Below are 19,486 nucleotides of genomic sequence, written 5' to 3'. Positions count from 1 at the left end.
GAACAGAGATATTCCCTTAAGCAATATTGTAGTGTTAGGCAGTGTAATTACATTTTGTACACTCCCCAATTAAGCAGTTATGCATTACTGAAAAAAAAAACACCTTTAAGAGTTGAAGGAAAGCTTTATAACTTAGTCGTTCAAATAAAAGTAGACACATACCATTTTATGCGTAAGGTTTTAAATGTTGACAGTATTAAGATAAGGTAGCTCAGTTGGGATTGATGTGGAAATGTATGCAGTGACACTGAGATGCGTTTGCTGCTTCTGAAAATTGCCTGCCGGAAAAAAAGATCTTTAGCAAGTAGAGCTCCTACGGTGTGCCCCATGCCAGGGCTGTGTGCCAGCACAGGGATTTGTCCTGAAGTTCATTCAGGCTGGGATGAGGCAGGATGCTTTGCAGGTGCTGGGTGGAGGGTGGGCTTCTTCAGGCTGCGGGGTCAGGGGAGGGTGGAAAAGCGTTCTTGGTGCTGTCCTGTGCCTGAAGAAGTGCTGTGTAGCACTTGAGAACGTAACCTCCAGGGAGTTCCCATTGTGGCTCAGTGGGTTAAGAACCCGATGTACGACAGATGATTGGGTTCAGAAGATGTGGTATATATACACAATGGAATACTACTCAGCCATAAAAAAGAATGACATTAATGCCATTTGCAGCAACATGGATGGAGCTAGAGAACCTCATACTGAGTGAAATGAGCCAGAAAGACAAAGACAAATACCATATGATATCACTTATAACTGGAATCTAATATCCAGCACAAATGAACATCTCCTCAGAAAAGAAAATCATGGACTTGGAGAAGAGACTTGTGGCTGCCTGATGGGAGGGGGAGGGAGTGGGAGGGAGTGGGAGGGATCGGGAGCTTGGGCTTATCAGACACAACTTAGAACAGATTTACAAGGAGATCCTGCTGAATAGCATTGAGAACTTTGGCTAGACACTCATGTTGCAACAGAAGAAAGACTGGGGGAAAAATGTAATTGTAATGTATACATGTAAGGATAACCTGACCCCCTTGCTGTACAGTGGGAAAAAAAATAATAATAATTAAAAAAAAAAAAAAAGAAAAAAGAAAAAAAAAAAAGAACCCGATGTAGTCTCTGAGGATGTGGGTTCAATCCCTGGCCTCGCCCAGTGGATTGAGGATCTGGCATTGCCACACATTGCGGTGTAGGGTGCAGCTGAAGCTCTGATTCGACCCCTAGCCTGGAAACTTCTGTCTGCCGCAGGTGCTGCAGGTGTGACCCTAAAAAGAAGAAAAAAAGAAATGTAACCTCCAGTGTCCACTTCTGGTCCAGTACCCCCAGGGAGTTGCTGAGGGTCTGGGGAAGGTCCCCCCACCTGCTTGTCTCCTGTGTCCTCCCAGCGGGGTGGGGGACCTTCTTTGTAGCCACACTCTTGTATCTGGTGTGTGTGTGGGGGGGGGGCGCTCCGTGGGTTAGTGCACGGCAGAGCCTTCAGCATCTTGAGTAAGTTCTCAAACGTGGGCATTATGATTTTCTCTCCGTTGCAGTCAAGAGTATCAGGTGTGGGCAGTGGGAGGGGCTGGAGCTGGGGAGGCCAGCAGAGGGGCACAGGGTGGCTCTGAGGTCATATCTCCCGCCACCAGACATGTCACTTTAGAGCAGTAGTCATGACCCTGGGGGACTCAGCCAGCAGTGGATCCACTGGTGGATAACGCTGGCTGTGAGGAGCTGTCAGTGGAGTGTCTGGGATCTGACAGGTGCAGGTCCCCCACCGGCTCTGGGGCAGAGAGGGAGGTGGTGTCTGCTCCAGTTCGTGGAGGTACTTGGGGGCTACCTGGGTGGGTCAGTCAGTTTCAGCCCAGCTTGTCTCACACGGAAGTTAGAGTTTCCGTCTTGTTGCCAAGCCCCTGCGTGTGATCCTGCCAGGCACAAGGTAGGGCTGAAAGCTCTCGAGTCCCTTTACCCTCTGCTCCCTATAGGTCATCGGCAGGGGCGTGAGTGGTGGCGGCCTCCCTAACGAAAGGGACCTGCAGCGTAGAGCTCAGGTCCCTTCCTGACTTCGTCCTTAGCTTCCCATGTGACCCTGGGTGAACCCATGTCTGTTTCTCTGGGTTTCCCGGATGGTATCACACCTGGGTGTGGTGCCACCAGGTGAGGACATGGCTGGGTGTGGCCTCTGGAGGGACTCGGGGAGCTGCTGGCCTACCCTAGGCATGCAGGCTGCAGAGTTCTCAGGATGCCCAGGGCAGCAAGGGTGACGCAGCCCCACGGGCTCTTCCTGCAGGGAGCCGCTCCAGTCTTCTTGCTCACAGGTGGCTTTGGGGTTAGGCGAAAGGAGTATGATGAGGCTGACTGTGATGGGTGGAGCCCAAGTAAGAGCAGTTAAGTCAGGCCTGGGACTTGAGCGGAACCTCACTGGGAACTGCTGGAGGTACCGAGACCTTCCTGACAAAACTGAAGCACAGCTGAGTTTCAGGGAGCCTTCCTGCCACCCTGGAGGCTCTTCTGTGTGTTGCTCTTTGGGAGATCCTGGGGCAAGCTGGTGGGGGGCGGGGGCAGGTGGCAGCCCCTGGCAGCCTCCCTTTGGTTGGAAAGGCGGCTCTGGCTGCAGTGGGATCGCAGTTTACTGCACGGGGTAAGTCATTTGCTTTTGTTTTGGTCTCTTGAGGGGGAATTAACTTTGAAATGTTAGAGATCCAGTGTTCCAATGCGCACATTTTGAGAGTGTAAAAACCACGCGGTTCAGGGCCTTCGTGGTTATGCTTCGGTCCCCCCACCATGGATGCATGGATGTTTCCCCCCCCCCCCCCCCCCCGTTTTAGAGCCACACCCAGGGCACATGGAAGTTCCCAGGCTAGGGGTCGAATTGGAGCCTTAGCTGCCAGCTTACACCACAGTCACAGCAACACTGGATCTGAGCCGCATCTGCGACCCACACCACAGCTCACCGTAGTGCTGGGTCCTTAACCCACTGAGCGAGGTCTGGGATTGAACCCACATCCTCAAGGATACTAGTCAAGTTCTTAACCCACTGAGCCACAACAGGAACTCCTGGTTGTCCCTCTTTGATAGGTGAAAGGCCAGCCTAGGAAACTGGGGGAAGTTGGTTGATGTTCCTGCGAGGTGCCAGGGTTTGCTAGGATGTCTGTAATACCAAGGGTTTCGAGTGGCCCGAAGGACACTCCAGGCACAGCAGACAGACTTGCCTGAGCAGCATCCTTGTCATCCCAAGGATGCCTGGGACTTAGGAAGTTGGCCCAGGCTGGGCAGGTTGGCTCCGAGGCCAGTCACTGCAGTTGGAATGCTGTCTGTGTCTTTAATCTGCCAGCACCTCCCTACCTCCAGGGCTCCCCACCTCCACCCCAAGAGTGGGCAGTTCCAAGCCCACACCTCAGGCCTTGGTGCATCACAGGGCATTGTCCCTGGCCCTGCTGGGGACACATGCAGTAGCAGCTCCCCTCCACAGGGTTCACCAGCCCCTCTTGGAAGGTACCTCCTCTGTCCACCATGGCCCCTGGCTCCAGGTCCAGGGGGACGGAGTGAGCCCTGGGCCGCTGGCTGCTTGCTCTTTGCTTGGTGGCGAAGTGGCTTTGGAGAGCGTTCCCGTCCCTCCAGGGGGGCGCCTGGCATCCCCCAGGTCCCTGTTCATTTTCCTGCAGGTAGAGACCAGCCGGGCCAGCCACCTTTTTGTGGCCGAGGAGGGCGGTTTGCCGAAAGCCTGGAGGAACCGGTGTGCTTTCCTGTGGGAAGGTCAGTGGCTGCCAAGGCCAGCACTGGGTCCCCGGGGTTAGGTCCCACCTGGAGCCAGAGTCCTGGGCTCCACTCCTACGCTGCCCGCTGTGTGTGTCACACAGGATCCGGGTTTTTCTCAGAGGAGGAACTGTGTGCTGAGGGTGCTGGGCGTGCTGCACCCAGAGAACCTGACATGCCCGTGGGTGTCCGCGGTGGCGCTTTGGGGAGGGAGCCAAGATGTATCAGGTGGGGGAAGGGGGAGTTTTATGAAATGAGCCTTAGAATCTTTAAAGCTGTTAACTGGGGAGCGCCGCATTTATTGATTTTTCTGGCTGTTGCTGGAAAAGTCTTTTCGGGGCTCACTGTTTGTCATCCTCCCATCACCCCAGCTCTCAGGGCAGCAAAAGCGACATCCTGCTTGGCGTGCCACTCACTCTCAGGACACCCTTTGATGCCTGCAAGCTCAGACTAGTCCTGACCTTGATTCCTGCCCTGAAATTCCTGTCTAGGCATCCTTGACCTCTTGGGGGTGGTCGTCTGTGAACTGCTGTTGTGCGTGCTGTAGACACTTGGCCGTGTGCTTAGAAGATTCGGGGGAGCTTCTGGGTGCAAGGGGATTGGAGCCTCGGGTTAGTAGCAGAAAGGTTGCCCCCCCCACCCCCCGCCCTCCCCGGACAAGGGCTGTTTACACCAGGGTTTGGAGCTGGTCTGGCGTGTGTGGCTTCTGTTCCCTGGCTGTTCTTGCTTGGAGGGGAACACACCAGAGCCCGAGGGGAAGACCTGACCCCTCCCAGCTGCGAGGTTCTGGGGCTCAGACACGGCCACCAACTGTCCTGAGATAGTGTTCCCCCACCCTCCTTGCCCAGGGGAGCAAAGTTGCCCAAAGGCTGAAATTTATTTCAGGAAAAAATTGAATACTGGGTTTTATTTAACGCGAAGGGAGGAAAGTGTTTTACGTCCTGAAGGACTCCTTATCACGCCTTGGTAGTGCCATCCACGGCAGAGAAAGATGCCTGGGGATCTTTTCACCCAGTCAGCAGCTCTGAGCTCAGAAGGGCTGCCAGCGTCCTGCACTCAGCATGCCTTTCCACGGTCCTCCTCGGGCTCCACTCCCGTCTCCACGGGTAACTGGTCAGGGTAACACAGGTAAGACGAGGGAAGCCGCTTCCCTTGGGTGGGTCTTAGGATCCCTCTGAGTTCCAGCGGACTTGGAGGGACGTGAGTGAGGAGCTTAGGTCTCATGCCCAGGCCCGGCTGGCCAGGAAGACATGCCTGAGGCGTGCAAATGGCCGGTGAAGAAAGAAAGGCCTTTGCCTTCACTCAGGACTGTGAGAAATACATTAGCTTGGTCGGTAAATTATAATACAGCTAGTTTTTCTTGAGTTTCAGGAATGTTCCAGGAGGGTAGAAGATGAAAGTAGGTGTGTTTGCTGCATCCATAGTAGAAGCAGCTAGTGTGTGCCTCTCGCAGGCTGGAAGGTGATCTTTGGCACCCCGGGCTCTGGGCAGCCCCGTAACTTGCAGGGACCCAGCTCCCCGGGACTTGAGTCACAAGCCCATTGTTTTGCGCGGCTCCCCGAGCGAATCTCCTCCGTCTTTGGGTTCCTAAGTCTTAACATCTCACACACAAGAATCAAGGTCCTGGAGTAAACTTTCAAGGCTCCAGAAGCCGTTGGGCATTTAAGAGGCTGGTCCTTTCTGAAAACATACATTTTTTTGTTTCTATGTGGGTAGTGGTTTGCTGGTCGAATTTTTTTTTTTTTCAACCTTCTGGCTTGGAGAAGTGTTCCCTTTGGTGACGGTAATTATCCTTTCCTGATATGTAAATTGATTACAGCAGCTCTGCGAAGGCTTTCACATTTGATGATCCACGAGCCTCCTGCTTGGCTCTCATTTAAACGTATTTTTAGCGCAGTCCTTGAAGCCTCTGTGCGAAACTGTCCATCTTCTTCGGGTGTTTCTGACCTGCCGAAGGTCGTTTTAATCAGCTGCCTCACAAGCAGGATGCGGCGTGGGTTTGCTCTGGTCATTTCGAAGTTCCGAGCCGTCTTCCCTCCACTTGGTCAGCATGGGGACGCCTGAACTTGACCGGCAGCCTCCTGCATCCGGAAGCTCCACGACCCTGGGATTTTAAGGGTGGGAGAGGGGAACCCCAGGCGCGGTGGTTGACACCACCTGAGCCCAGGTGAGAGGAAACCTGAGACCCTGTCACCCACCTGGATAGGACACTGTTTCATAAGGCTCATGGTTTGCTCCGGATCGAATGAACGCCACGTCTCTGGCTCTGTTTGCGAAGCCCAGTGCCAGCCGCAGGTTTGTTTGTGTGGCAGGGGCTGCAGAGATTCTTCTCAGGGGCACCGAAGTCACCAGCCCCGGCGGACTCCCGGATGTTTTCTGAGCCTCACGCCGATAAGAATAAAAACGTTTTAGTGCTTGATTTGATTTGTTTGCAAGAAGATTAGTACAAAAGCAGGAAGGAAAAGGAACGAGTGGTGGAGGTGATTGCTGGAGACTGCAGAGGGTTATTTACGGATTTTTGCTGACAGTCCTTGTTTAAAGGAATTCCCTGTGAGATTTATGAAGCCTTTCCAATTTATTGTCTTTCCAAGGAAGGTAAGCAAATAAATAGGTTATTCTCTTTTATTATAAACCTAGCCAACCTGAGATTAAAAAATAAGAGGAAACAGGGCTCCGTTTTTTTTTTTTTTTTTTTCCAGCCCAGTGTGTTTCTGGAATTTGGAAAGCGTCTTGGAAAGGCTTTTTGTTTTGTTTTTGGCTCGAGCACATTGTGCATGTAACAGATAAAGTCTGACCCTTGATATTGTGCGTGCTGGTTGCCATCCTTGAAGGGAACCCGCCCGTGATCTGGCCGGGACGGGTGGGGGAGTGGGTGGCGGCCCTGGGTGTGGAGCCCACCACAGTCAGCAAGGCCTTGGGTTCCCAGGACCCTGCTCTGGGTTTGGTCACCACTGCTGCACCAGAAGGGACACTGTCTCTGTGGGCCTGTAGTGTCGCCTTTGGTGAGAGCAAAACCCACCTGTCTCCCTACCTTCTTAATCTCCCCGTCCCTTTTCCTTTTTAAACCCCTTCTCTGAAATTGGGACCGCTTTTGATGTTTTGGTGGGTTGTGATGATTTGGGTGCCATCGCTACGTGAAGACCCAGATGGGACATTTTTATTTTTCGGGAAAGAATAAGCCAGAGCATGCGACCTTGTCATAAAGAAATCAGCGTCTCGTTTCCCGGTGGTGATGTCAGCGCTAAAGATTTGGGTGGGGAAAGTTGGTGGCCTGTCCCCTCCCAACGGTAGCTGTCCCCTCCCTTCCTCTGCCCAGAGCCCATTGGAAGTCATTCCTGGCTCCTTGCAGGCTGCAGGCAGCGCCACCATGGAGACACCCTGTTGCCATTTTGGGAGAATGCGTTTTATGTCTCTGTCCCTAGATGTCCGGGGCCTGGTGACGCTATTTTGGGGGGATTAATAGTCAGCGTTTTGGGTGGTGTCTTGTAACAGACTGTGCGCTCCAAGGGCATGCGCCCCTGGCGGGTGGTAGGTGAACACTGTGGGTTCTATGGACTCGTCCCGGGTGCGGGTGCAGGAGTCACTCACACCAAGCAGGCAGTCTCGGAGGGGCCGAGGGCGTAAATCCTGCAAGAATCGGCTCCGTGGGGCCTGTACCTTCCTGCCCTTCCCTTCACGGAGCCTCCTCTGTCTCTGAGCGCACCAAGGGAATGGACCTTTTCGTCATCTCAGGGTGGATGAGCCTTGGGAGGAAGGCAGAAGCGTGTGGCCATTGCTGTGCAGGCCCTGGGGTGCTGGCTTGAACAAGCCTGACCGGTCCCCATCTGCAGGGAGCAGACCACGGAACCAGAGGGCACAGGGCACCCAGGTGCGCCAGGCGGAGCAAGGGGCACGGTGGCCCCAGCACTGGGAGCTGGGGTCCCCTCCATACACCTGGAGGTCTGGGAAGGCCTCTTTTTTTTTCTTAAGGGCCACACCTGCAGCACATGGAGGTTCTCAGGCTAGGGGTCTAATCGGAGCTACGGCTACTGGCCTACACCACAGCCACAGCAAGATCCGAGCCACGTCTGTGACCTACACCATAGCTCATGGCAACGCTGGATCCTTAACCCACTGAGCGAGGCCAGGGATCAAACCTGAATCCTCACGGTTCCCGTTTGGATTTTGTTTCTGCTATGCTGTGATGGGAACTCCTGGGAAGGCCTCTTGCAGGAGGTGGGCTGTGGGCTGTAGGCTGTAGGCGCCCCCTGTCCTGCCCTCTGCCTGGTCCCTCCAGTTCCATCCTTCTCATTCTTGCCTGGACCTGCGATCCCCTGGGGGAGCTTTGCAAAAGGCTGTAAGCCCCACCCCACCCTCAGAGATTCTGAGCCAGTGGTCATGGGGTGGAACCTGCCTGCTAGTTTTCAAAACTCGCAGATGATTCTAATGGGCCGCCAGGTAGAGAAGCACTATCTGGTCAGCAGCCCTCAGCTGAGGCCGCTTGCCCCGTTCTGGCCGTGGGCTGGAAGGCACAGGCCCAGGGAATCAGGCAAGTCTTAGCTTCCCTGCCCCACAGACCCGGGGGCGGGGCAGAGAGAGGCTTCCTGGGCGTCCCAGCTCCTCACCCACGTATTGGACGTCACGTCGTCACAGGTTCGCCTCCGCTGCAGGGCCAGGTGCCAGGTGATCCAGGGACCGCTCAGCGCGGAGTGTCCAGGGCGGGAGTCCTGTGTGGCCTGGTTTCCCATCAACAGGTGAGGGTCTGTGGGCTGCATCGTTTCCTCTGCCAGGCTCTCCGGGAGCGCGAGTGGAGTTGGTCTTGCAGGACAGGTGCCTGTGAGCACAGGAGAGAGTGGGGTGAACTGGGGGTGGGGGCCTGTGAGAGCCAGCTGCTGGAGTCCCGTCCATCCCAGAGTCCTTCCTGCCCACAAATAAGGGGGGCTGGTCTCTCCGCCCCTCGAAGAAACTCCATCCAGGAGCGGCAGAATCTTCCTGCCTCGGTCAGTGTGCGGCTGCGAGGAGAGAGTGGCTGTTGCCTAGGAAACCAGGCTGCAGAGCCTGACTGGGACCTGTGGACCTCTTTGGGCCCCACATGCCTGGGTGGGGGCACGAGTTGAGGGGGATGGGATGGAGCGGGGAGGGTCCTTCGTGCATTTTTGTAGGCACAGAATCCAGCTCTCAGCAGTGTCTCGGGGGAGCCTAGGACCTAGCGTTGCTCAGCACCCCTGCGAGGGACGTCTTGGCCCACAAAGGCTGAGTGGGGGCATGCGCTCTGTGAATTCACCAGGATGGGAGGGAGACAGGGGACCCAGAGGTACGCGGGTGCGGGGTGGGTGCTGAAGGAGGAATAAAGGAAGCCCTGGAGGCGTTTCCAGTCATTGGGTTTTTGTGGGAGGCCCTGGGGGAGGGGGAAGGGGGGTGGTGGTACCCCAGGTAGGAGGAAGTGAACACTTGAGATGATTTTAACTGGGCCAAGGGGCTTGGGGATGCCCCAGGGCCCTTCCTGTGTGGGGGCGTCCAGCTGCTTCCTCTTACTTTCGATTGGGTAAGTGTTTGAGAGTCTAAAAATCACCAGTAACATCCTGGGTGACTGAATGTCGGGTTGAACCCATGGGGCACGGGGGCGGGGAGGGGGAGACAGTGAATGTGAGTCTGGGAGGAAGCTGACCAGCGGGCTGGCCTGAGAGGCCTCAGCTGGGATGGAGGAGGAGGAGGAGGAGGAGGATTCCAGGTTGGGGCGGTTTAGGTTGGCTTGAGTACCTGCGGAGGTGGCACTTAGGGTGGGAGTGCTTCGGCTTCATTCATCCTGAAGGTGCTCCTTGCTCCATGGAGCAGGCACCTGGAGCTGCTGTGGCAGCCAGGTTCTTTGTCATCTCTTCTCTCCCTCGGGAGCAGGGCCGCCTTCTCTCAAGGAGGTCCCAGCACAAGAGGGGACCAGTCGGGTGGTGCGGCCAAGCAGGTCCCCCATCCCTCCCTGGGTTGCATGGATGGTCCCTAAGCTCAGGTCAAACTGTGCTTTGACAACGTGGGTGAAGGGGAGCAGGGGTCCTGAGGCCCCAGGGGTCCGTCTTAAAGCTTGCTGACTTCCTCCTGCCCTGTTGCCTTTGGCTGTGTAGGTTGCAGGTGGCTTTCCACTGGTGCACTTGAGTTTGTGGGAATCTCTGCTTTTATTGCCGTGAACTCTGGCACAAAGCCCAGAGCCTCAGTGCGCCCCCCCTCCCCCCAACCCCTGAGTTGGGAGTAACACCAGTTGACGGCGTGTCTGTTGGAATGAAAAGAGGTAACGGTTTAGGAGTAATAGCTGGATAGGGCTGGTCTTTGGGGGCCCCCCTTAGCCTTTGCCCAGCGAGTGGGAGCCCCAGGATATGGCTTTTGAACGCGTGCTTCCTTCTGATCAAGTGCTTTTTCGTCTCATCTGTAGTCTTTTGTTTCTTTAACATCCTACAGGTGTCATCTTAAGATGCCTTTGTGTCTCTTTTTCTGGAAGCAGATTTCATTGCTTATGGAGGAAAGAAAGCTGCTTCATTCATTCTTGGGGCCCCGGCCAGGGAGTGCCTGTTGCGTTCAGTTAAGCCCATGCTGATTCTCACGGGATCGGCTCAGGGCGGATACACGGGGAGTGAAGCCCTTCCTTGTCCCCAGGTACCCGCAGTCTGGGGAGATAGGGACACTTGGGTTTTAAGGAAGCTGCTAACTAAGCTTTGGGATTCTGTCTCAAAACAACTCTTTTTTTTTTTTTTGTCTTTTTGCTATTTCTTTGGGCCGCTTCTGCGGCATATGGAGGTTCCCAAGCTAGGGGTCTAATCGGAGCTGTAGCCGCCGGCCTACGCCAGAGCCACAGCAACGCGGGATCCGAGCCCCGTCTGCAACCTACACCACAGCTCACGGCAACGCCGGATCGTTAACCCACTGAGCAAGGGCAGGGACCGAACCTGCAACCTCATGGTTCCTAGTCGGATCCGTTAACCACTGCGCCACGACGGGAACTCCTCAAAACAGCTCTTAAATGTGTTAATTTGGGTTTGTTATGTCCAAGGCGAAACGTTATTTCAAAAGACCAATCTCGTCTTTCTATAGCGAATTATAGTTTACAGTTGTGCCACAGCCTCCAAACAACGCCTGGTTTTCAGGTGGAGAAAATGCAGGACTCAGGTCAAGTGACTGCCAGACACCTCTGGGGAGAGATAGATGCCCCTCCCTGCTCCTGAGTTCCCTCTGGGGATGCCAGTGCTTCCCTATCTCCTTTTAACAAAGTGGGAGTAACCTCATGGCCAAGACTTAACTTGGGTACCACTTTCAGAGTGATGACAGGATTGAGATATAGATGCAGGGATGGCTGGGCATGTGAGCAGGGCTCTGGAGGAGTCTGGGCTCACGGTGGCCTGTCTCCTTCTGTCCCCAGACACCCAGGAAGACCCCCACCAGCCTGCTCTTGACACTGAGGGCCGTAACGAGATGAGTAGAGGCAGAAGCCTACCCTGGGCAAGACATTGACCAGAAACCTGTGTGTCATCTCTTGCGGTTACTGACCACCTGCTGTTACACTTACTGGAACACACCAGGCACTTGGTATCAGATTGTGCCTGGCAGGTTGTGCAGGATTCAGGGGCCAGAGCTCCCCTCCTTGTAGCTGCACTGGGAGTGCAAGGAGCTCTGTGTGTGAGTCAAGCCCAGGGCCAGGTGCAGATCCCTGGGCCACAAGTGCACCCTTTGAACTCTCAGACTCCTCTGTTCTGATTTTTCGCTTCTTGTGGTATCCGTCACTTGCCGAGAAGAGTTTGTTTTCTGGGGCTGTCATTCAAAGCATCCTTTTGCACCATACCATTAAAATTTTCAGAGTGTTTGCTGATTTGTGTTCATTGAAACTAAATTCATTAGGATGATGTGAAAATAGCGCTCAACTGTTTACCAAATCGGCTTCTTGTTTTTGATATCTCACTACATCATCTGTTCTCACTTGAATGTCGTGGAATTTGTTGGGAAAGTGTTATGCAGATGAAAACTCATTTTAGTGTGTGTTTTTTTTTTTTTTAAATTCAGATGCATTTATAAGACTGTTATCTCCAAGGTGCATGATTTGTCATTTGAAGCAGAATCTGTATGAGTGTGAGGATATGGGAGCTTGGCTTGGTCTTTCAGGGTTTTGGGATGTGCTGGGATCTTAACCCAGATCCAGGTGCTGAGTCCAACAGGTTGGAAACCCCTCCTCTCCTAACCCTGTTCCTCACCAGCTGAGCGACCTCTGGCAAGTCACCCACCCCTGGGCTGGGCTCCCTATCTGAGAAATTGCAATTCCCGTTTTTTGGGGTTTTTTTCTTACTTTACAAGGGGATTGGAAGACTTCAACAAAAGCGCTGTTATTTCAACGTTTTCACATCTCTGGGGTTGAGTTCAGTCATACAGTTAATCTTGTGGCATAGTTTGAGTCTTTTTTTCTTTTCTTAGTGACTTACAAAGCGGTGCTGGGTCTAACATTTGATGGTGTCTTAGACTTGACAGACATGAAAGCATTTTGCAGACTTTAACGTCTTAGAACTGGGCATTTCCCAATCAAAGGAGAGTTGCCCCGCTTTGGAAGTTGATAATGGAGAGTCCAGCTGTGACCAGATTGCTGCTTTAATGCTCTCTATGACTGTGCAGAAACGAAAGCGTTTAGTGGATGCATTTCCAGGGTTGTTGGTGTCCCTTTTTGGGTGTGGTTCAGTGGTCAGCTAACCTTGGATTGTTTTGTTGAGAGAGACCCAGAGACCCGTATTGCTTCCAAAGCAAGCCTGGCCCGAGACTGAGTCGGGCGTGAGTGTGATGGAGACCCCTGCTTCCCTCACTGGGGACTTGGTGCTGCAGGGGCCATGCTGCCCCCACGCAGTTGGCCAGCGGAGATCCGCGGAGAGTTCCTGCCAACGGCAGTGGTTAGGAGGCGGGTGTGCTTCACTCGGTGGTGGTGGTGGTGGTGGTGGTGGTGGTGGTGGTGGTTGGTTTTTAATTTTAATCTTTGTCTTTATTTGGGGGTTTTTGCGACTTTCGTTTTTTCCGTTGTTGTTGATTCACAGTGTTCTGTCCGTTTCTGCTGTGCAGCGAGGCGACCCCGTCCTGTGTTGGTTTTCTCACGTCCTCCTCCGTCACGTTCCATCACGAGTGACCGGATGGAGTTCCCAGGGCTATGCAGCAGGGTCTCATTGCTTAGCCACTTAGCATCCCTTGCTTGGGCCCCTGAATGGCCCCGAGAAGTGTTTCCCACCCGTCAGGGATACTGCTCTTTTGTGATACAGAAATAAGCTTCTCTTGTGTGGAGCTAATACTCAGTTTGGTGTTGGTTTGTTTATTTATTTTCTCTTTTTGCCTTTGAGGGCTGCACCTGCGGCGTGTGGAGGTTTGCAGGCTAGAGGTCAAATCAGAGCTCCAGCTGCCCTCCTGCACCTCAGCCACGGCAACACGGGGTCCTTAACCCACTGAGGGAAGGATTGATCCTCATGGATACTAGTTGGGTTCATAACCCGCTGAGCCACAGTGGGAACTCCGGTGTTAATTTATCGAAGCAGGTCGTGTTAACATATCTAATACAGTGAGTTTGGGTAGTTAGTTAACGTGATCCTTGATCTGAACCAGCCCCTGCTTCCCACTAGGCTTCAGTGAGCTGGTGGGTAGCTGCTTCTTCATCCCGGGTCTCATGGTCCCCGCCTCAGCCGCGTGGCTTTCCCTTCTCCATCCGCTGTGTCCATTTACTCGCCGTGTCCTGGGCATCCTGTCTCTCTGCCACGCTTGTTGAGGGTGGGCATTTCTATCTCTGCAGGGTTTCTCTGCCCCACGCCTGCCAAATGACAGCCTCCTTAACCCTTTGTACAGCCAGGTGGCCCTGAAAGCTTGCTTGTCCATCTTTGGAGAAGCTCAGAAGCAAGTCTTGGGTCATTCATCAAAGTGTTCCAGCGACCTGGCACACGGCGGCAGCCGTGAAAAGGTGCCTTTCTTCCGGGAATGGACTTGATGGGCGGCCCCAAGCCCGTCCCACACCTGGAATCCAGCACGGCATCCACAGAGCCTGTGCTCCTTACTCCTGGCCAGGGCCTGAGCGAGGCAAGGATGCTCAGCTGCTCCGCGGGACCAGGGACCCCTCCTGACAGCCCGCCTGCTCCGCCCAAAGATTCCCCTCGGCCTTGAACTGCACAGCAGGTCGGGTTCTCTCTTCTCCGTCTCCTCTGCAGGAGCCAGTCCTGCATCTTCCCTCTGTCCCCCGAGAAAGGGTCTCTCGCACAGTCTCTCACTGATCTTGTCCTGGCATCTGTGTGTGGAGGACCCAAACTAACACTGATTTTAAAATAGGGCAAAGCGACAGTGCCCCGGTGTTTCTTCCAGTTTGGGAAGCAAGCTGATCTCCTGTTCCAGGTTGCAGGGCCTGCCTCTGCAATGCCAGGCCTCTGCTTGTGATTTCTAGGACCTGCCCAGATCAGCGATCTCAGATTCTGTCAAGGCTTATGATTCTGGAACTCCCACTGTGGCGTAACACGATCGGTGGCAATTTTTTTCTTTTTCTTTTTAGGGCTGCCCCCACGGCATATGGAGGGTCCCAGGCTAGGGGTCGAATGGGAGCTACAGCTGCCGGCCTCCACCACAGCCACAGCAACGCAGGATCCAAGCCGTGTCTGCGACCTACACCACAGCTGACGGCAACACTGGATCCTTAGCCCCCTGAGCAAGGCCAGGGATCGAACATGCGTCCTCATGGATACTAGTTGGATTCGTTTCTGCTGAGCCGCAAGAGAACTCCAGGATCAGTGGTATCTTGGGAGTGCTGGGATGTGGGTTCGCTCTCTGGCCCAGCACAGTGGGTTAAGGATTCAGTGTTGCTAGCGCTGCAGTTCCGGTCACCACTGCAGCTCAGATCTGATCCCTGGCCCAGGAGCTTCATAGGCTGCGGGGGGGGGGGGGGCCAAAAATTTTTTTTTTAATTTTAAAAAGGTTATGGTTCTGTTGCTCTCGCCTTCTAGCACAGTGACTCTTCAGTGTGCTTTTATCGTGGCCTCCCTGCCGTCTGGGTGAAGCATCAGTGAGGAAACTGGAGTGGATGCCGCGTTGACCTTCTGCAGCCTCCATGGGCTCGATGTTTAACGGGGAGGGTGCGTGTGTTTTCTGTACTCAGTACTTTAAAAGCCTCTTGGGTGATAAGAGAGGCTGGTAGGCATAGCCCGTGCGTGAGCTGCGCTGGGAACAGCCGGGGACCGGGAAGTCCAACTTTTCTAGGACACAGCATCCAACAACAACCGTGTTCAAAGTCACATGGTGTTTGGCTGCATGTTTCCAGAGGGGCCTGTGTCATCCGTTTGCTCTTGGGGAGCTGTTTGTGGTCAAAAGGCTGCTCATGGGGGTTCTTTTCACCTGCCTCCAAGCACTGAAACCTGCAGGCTACAATGTGGCCACCCTGAGGGTTATTCTGACGGGGCAGGGATGTCCTTAGCATGTCCCAGGCCTCCTTGAATTCCTAGATTTGCTCGCAGAGAGTGGACCTTACCTGGACACACGCTGTACCCACATTTTGGTTTGGAGTGATTATTCCCTTGGGCTCCTGGGATTTCAGCTCTTGGCGGGGAGGTGACACCGGCCTCGCAGGTGTTTCTGTGGTCCTCATTCTGACTGCCCACCAGTCGTTATTTATTTGTGTATTTATTTATTTTTAGGCACGCACCTGCGGCATATGGAAGTTCCCAGGCTAGGGGTGTAATGCTGCTGCCACCCTACACCACAGCCACACCAGATCCCAGCTGCGTCTGCGACTCACACCACGGCTTGTGACAACACCAGGCCCTTAACCCACTGAGCAAGTCACACCTGCGTCCTCACGGATACTAGTTGGGTTCTTAAGCTGCCCCGTCAGTCCAGCTGTACTTGGCAGGGTTTCTCAGTGGCCTTTAGGCCTTGGTCAGCTCCATCCCCGAGGCCTTCAGCTCGCATCTCGTTATGATGTTGACTTGCTGCGGCTGCTTTAGGCTTTTTTCCCTTTGGGGTAGAACTTGGGAGGGTGCTGGGGGGTGTAAGTGGGGGTGTGTGGTAAAAGGAAATGCATGGATATTAGGCATGCCGGTTAAGTTGTTTTGACAGGTGCATACCTGTGTATCCTGGTTCTATCAAGATCTAGAACGTCCCAGTCATTCTAGAATGTTCCCTCATGGCCCTTTCCGAGCAGTTCCCATTCCTGTCTCTGATCATCTCAGCCACTCCTCACCCCACACATGATTAACTTTTCATGTTCTAGCGTTGAATAGACGTATATACACGTACATACATGTATGTACAGGTGCAATACCACATACATGTATATTGTAGCACTTACGTGTTTTGGCAAAAGCTTTTAAAATTCGCCATAATATGTTTGAGATTTTCAGCGTTTTAGCCTTGTTCCTTGTGACTTGCTGGGTAGAAGTTCACTTCCAGAATCGTCCACCGGTAGGGTTACCCGTTCGTCTGTTGATGGACACTTGGGCTGTTCCCAGCTTTCGGGATGAAGCTGCAGCGACCCGTTCTTTTACGTGGCTTTTTGGGAACATATGTTTTCATTTCTCTTGGGTCAGATCCTAGAAATGGAATTGCTGGGTCATAGAATCGTTGTACGTTTAGTGTTATAAAGCAGTCCGAGACTTTACACTGCTACCAGTCCTGTGTGGAAGATGGAGCTGGTTTTTAAACCGCTGAGCAGAATGTCGGCTTTCTGCTTTGGAGGGTGGTCCTGCGGGGCTCACCCTCCCCGCCCCTGCTTTCTCCTCAGCAGGACAGACGCACCATTTGCTCTGCTGCCAGGGCGGGGGAGGGCTGTAAAGTGACCTGCTCTGGGAGCGGCAACAATTTTTATTTTGTTTAGAGGTGGGCTGTTTGCTTCTCTTGGCTTTCCCTCGATATTCAGAACCATTCTTGATTTTTCTGGGCCCTGCCTCCTTCCTCCCTCCACTCTCCCCCAAATGCTGTGCTCTCCAGCGAGGCATGAGGGTCAAGCCCTTTGGTCCCTGGCGTTTTCTTTTTACATCTGGGCCCATGATTGTGCCTTCATGGTTGGCAGGATTTGGAGCCCACTGCAAACCAGCGCATGCACTTCTAGTTTGTTTCATTGTGGGGACACTGGCTGAGCGGGTACGCAGCTACCTGCAGGTTGGCTGCCCCGTGAGCTGGGCCATCCAAGAACCCAGTGGTCTGGGTGTGCTGGCCCCACTGGCCTTGGGGAGGCTGCCGCCAGCTTCTCCACGTCTCTTTAGGGCCGATGCCTTTGAGACGTGAGTTAGCAGACCCTAAAAAGTGTCCTCCCGAGTGGATTCCATTTTACTTATATCTTGTCTCTTTGAAGAAAGAACTTAGGCACTCGAAGGAGGCTGTAAGAGGAGATGACATGAGGGAAGGGCCAGATGGGTTTTTTTTTTTTTTTTAAGAAGGTGAAGCAACCGCAAGCTTCAGGACAGTCGGCTGTGAACAGCTCTCTTTCTCTGTCGGAGTTTAGAAAGACCGCCTGTGTCCCTGAGCGGATCCTAAAGAGAAAGGCTGCCTTCCAGGGGTCGTGAGGGATAGACTTCTTCCACCATCCCAAGGCCTGGTAACAGGTGTCAGCCCTGGCATCCCACAGCCATTTCCTGGGCGCCCCGGGAGAGTCCGGAGCACCATGTCGAGGGGCAGTTTGGGGAAAAGCCATTTCACGAGGGGCCCTCCTGAGGGTATCATTTGATTGGGGGTGGATTTTAACATGCTTCAAGGACAAGGCCATTTGCGTTGGACGGGGTCCTTCTTTCCCAAAGTATTCATCTCAGCCGGGCTTTTGATGGGTGTTGGATGGGTGAAGAGACCGAGGTTGGAGTTTTCTTTCCTTCCTGCCAGGAGCTGATGTCCAGGAGTAACACTGGGGCTCCTTGCTGGCCTCTGGGGTGTGGAGGTGGGCAGACGGAGGGGCAGGTCTGGGTTCGGTTTGGTTGGAGTCAGGGACTCGGGATAAAGCAGTGATGCCCATGCTTGTGGGTGGGCTGAGTTTAAGGGGCGCGTGGGCTGAGAGGAAGTATCTAGAAGGCAGGGGGTGAGGTGCAGCAGAAGCTGGTCTGGGCATTTGGGCCGAGTTGCAGTCCTGCGTCTCCCATGTCTGCCTCTCTAGCCCTTAACCTGCTGTTCTTGTTTCTGTGGGAACGCCTTGAAGACAAGGTTAGGTCTCCTCTCCAGATCTGCCTCTGGGTTGGTGCAGTGTCAGAAGGGATGGAGGGGTGTAGGTGGTACAGCTGGGAAGATGGATGGCAGCTGAGAAAGGGCCGCTGGCTTTGACCCTCAGGAGTGTCCACAGCAGCTCTTTTGGATGCGCACGTGTGTGTGAGTGTGTATAGGTATATGTGTATATATGGGGCTCGATAAGCTTGATAGCAGCACTGGAGCCAGGAGCATCTATGGTGGGGATGCGGGGAGACTGGGCTCGTTACTTCTGTGGCGGGAGAGGCTAGGCTGGTCACTTCTGTGGACCCCAGGCCTGGGGGGGGGGTTGGAGCATGTGGGCACTGACATGCACTCATGTCAGGAAGGACCCCCTCTTAGGAGAGGCTGGAGGTACAGGAACCAAGCAGAGGGCCAGGGTGGCTAAGAAGAAACAAGCACGTCACTTGGCAGAGTGATGGGCCTGGCCCCCACACACTTGGGTGCGTCCATGGTGTACAGGTCGGTGTGCAGGATCCGGGCTCAGGGGTGGTGTGGACGGGCCCTTCGCATCCACGCAGTGGGGGTGGAGCCCACCACCCAAGTGGGGGGGGTGCACCTGAGTCCAAGACAAAAAGAACATCCCTTTGTAACCCTCCTCTCTCTACACTCGTGTTCCTTTCACGTCCCAGTGGCGCGAGAATTGGTTTTAATTGGCTCAAGTGCCTGTTTTAAATGAAATTAGAACTTGAGCAGCAGAACCCTGGTGTCTCCGGGTAACATTCCTCTCCTGTCCCCATGAGGTGGGTGTCCTAGGGGCAGAGTGATCTGCCTTCGGCCACACAGTTGGATAAAGCAGGAGGGTGCCTGCAGCTGAAGTCTCCCACCTCTGGCCGGGATCCGGGCTTTGGTTGTGAAGTGTACTCACCCACCGCGGTCCCCTCCCCGGCTGCTGCTGCCCTGTACTGTCCCAGTTGTGCAGGTCCTGGCCCCTCCCTGGTCCTGGCCTGTCCTTCCCACCCCCTCCCCCCAAGTGCAGCTCCCTTTCCCAGAAAGAAGGTAGCTGGTGCAGTGTTGGGCTGTGTCGGGCATCTGCTGTTTGGTCTCCCAGCCCACTGCCTTGATGCTTCTTGAGATGTTGTGAGGCTCCTCTTCCAACACAGTTGTGTGTGTGTGTGTGTGTGTCTGACTTCCCACATGTCATCGCATTTTGGTGAGATGCAAAATGGTCTCACCAGTGTGTATGTGTGTGTCTCCCCGCCCTGCCCTTGTCTTGGAACAGACTCCAGAGAGCTTTCTGCCCCTTTTGTTGTCGTCTCTGCTGCCTCCAAGATCATTCAGTGTCCCTCTCTAGTCCTGAGGTCGAGCAGTTAGGAGGAGGCAGCGTTTGCATCCATCCCCTTTGGGCGCTTGGTATGCGACATGGTCGATACTCACGCTTAACTGACTTGAAGTCATTTGGTCTGTTTTCTTTGTGAGCCTTGCTCTTTGCCCGGTGCTGGGGAGGCAGGCTTCGCTCTGCTTACATTCCAGTAGAGATGCTATTTACCATTACTTTTTCCAGAAATGACTGCTGGAACCTGATGAAAATAATGACAGCAGGGACCATCCCTCTCTCTTTGGAGTTGCCTGAACAGTTGATGTTGAGAAG

At 54.0% G+C, this 19,486-nt stretch overlaps 1 protein-coding gene across 3 annotated transcripts in view; it reads left to right on the top strand.

The window, feature by feature from the left end:
• CTBP2 (C-terminal binding protein 2) overlaps window positions 1-19,486 on the top strand; it is a 158,955-nt gene that overhangs the window by 18,082 nt on the left and 121,387 nt on the right. The window lies entirely within an intron of this gene.

The sequence above is a fragment of the Phacochoerus africanus genome, chromosome 15 (assembly GCF_016906955.1).
Source record: "Phacochoerus africanus isolate WHEZ1 chromosome 15, ROS_Pafr_v1, whole genome shotgun sequence".
Classification (NCBI taxonomy): domain Eukaryota; kingdom Metazoa; phylum Chordata; class Mammalia; order Artiodactyla; family Suidae; genus Phacochoerus; species Phacochoerus africanus.
This window is presented reverse-complemented; position numbering and strand designations above follow the sequence as displayed.